This window comes from Micropterus dolomieu, linkage group LG18, assembly GCF_021292245.1.
Source record: "Micropterus dolomieu isolate WLL.071019.BEF.003 ecotype Adirondacks linkage group LG18, ASM2129224v1, whole genome shotgun sequence".
NCBI classification, from domain to species: Eukaryota; Metazoa; Chordata; class Actinopteri; order Centrarchiformes; family Centrarchidae; genus Micropterus; species Micropterus dolomieu.
Genome location: NC_060167.1, coordinates 35,995,278 through 35,997,122, shown reverse-complemented (window position 1 = coordinate 35,997,122; position 1,845 = coordinate 35,995,278). Strand labels below are relative to the sequence as shown.

Here is a 1,845-nt window from a genome sequence, read left to right as displayed (position 1 = left end):
TGAGGAGGTGGATGGATGGATAGGTCAAACCCTCAGGACTTTCACACAGGAGAACAGGGTTCAAATCACATCAAACCAAGAAAATGGTGAGTTATTTAGAGTTTAAAGTTAAATAGCTTTACTGACTTCCGTCGCATGTTTGAAGTCACGTGATATATGTAACATGACTTATGTAATGTACTGTACTTATTTTAACCTGAACACAACGTTTTCCTAAACCTAAACAAAAATCTAAATCTAACCAAACTGTAACTGTTTCACAACATTGACCACGTGTTTAATGTCATGTGACTTATATAACGTAGTTAAGGTCCGGTCGCTGAACTGGAACTTGAAATGCACATGTGTCGTTTTGGGAGGCATGCTAACAACCTAATTTGTCATTTAGGTTGGAGGAGTTGTTGGTTCCTGGTGAAATATTAAGTATAATTAATCTATTTAAGTATAAATAAAGCTTAGTGAAAGTTAAATCAGGAAGACTATCTTCATGCTACTCATTTATTTACTGCCTCTTTGTCTGTTCCAGCTTCCAACCCAATTAGCTGACTGAGGGCGTTCACTCCTTCAGTTAAACCAATCAGGTTTTGCCATCACCTCTCGGAGCCAATCCTATCATCATCTTTCAGATGTTCCTTTCCCTGCTGCTGTCAGCTGTCATTTCAGTGTCAGATCAAAGCAGCCCTCCTCTTCCATATTCCCCTCCAGTTCTCATCACATGCATTGCTCTTCACCCCTTCACCACCAACACCACCAGTGTCTAGTTTACGGCTCATGGCATCACTACCCTCTGTATGGTGGGGTGTATTTGTTTGGCTATTGAATTCAAATATCAACAGAATTACCTCCTTTTAACTCGTAAGTGTCTATATATATATTTAACTACTTGACAATCTGAATTGACGGCCTTGATGCCTGAACTCTCATCTCTTCATTTCCGCCTGCCAGATAAATAGACACTTTAAAGACACTTGTTGCCAAGCAAGACATTTCACCAGAGTCAGCTATGTGCTGTTATCCAAATATTTTCTTCTCCTTGTGCTGTTACCTTGTTGTGATGGGAGTGGGAGTTTTAGCTCCTAGCAAGTTGAACCAAGCTACATTGGTCCATGGCCAAGGGCCCTAACAAAGAACGGCACTCTGGCCCTCCAGTGTAGGGTTTGAGCGTGTTGTGAATAACGCCACCCACCCAAAAAAATAGTCTGTTACAGAAACTGCAAAGGACTACCAAACAAACACCTCTCCTTTAGGAGATTTGAAGAGGATTCCGTAAGTAAGTACAGTCTGTTTATTTTCTCTGGTTTATATAGGGTCACAAGTTTTGACTCTTGAGGCAATCATTCAGAGAGAACTCAGAGACTGAATGGGTTGGGTCAAGATTGGGGCTTCAGTGTGACTTATGTCTTCCTTTAAGATGGTCCGCTAAGCTGAATCTCTGTGAAACATACAGTACGTACGGCCAAGTTCTTTTACAACTTCTATAGAGAAACAACAGAAAGCATCCTGACTGGAAACATCACTAACATGGGATGTGCACGGCTCAGGACCGGAGGGCTCTGCAGCGGGTGATTAAAACTGCTCAGAAGATCATTGGTACCCATCTCCCGAGCATCAGTGATATCTGTGCATAGCACTGCATTGAACACACTAAATGTTGTTTATTTCTGTTTACCATTTTTATAATTGCTTCTGTATTACTGCATAGTGTCTGCTATGTAACAGAAGAGAGTTCAATTTCACTCTATAACCTTTTATATTTTGACATATAAATCTACCTACCTACCTAACTGTACTCAGTGTTCAGGCTCTAAATGAAAGGTGTTGGAGTTGCAGAAGTGAATTTTCTTG

At 40.7% G+C, this 1,845-nt stretch overlaps 1 pseudogene; it reads right to left on the bottom strand.

Moving 5' to 3' along the window:
• LOC123987107 overlaps nt 1–1,845 on the bottom strand; it is a 185,103-nt pseudogene that overhangs the window by 54,142 nt on the left and 129,116 nt on the right.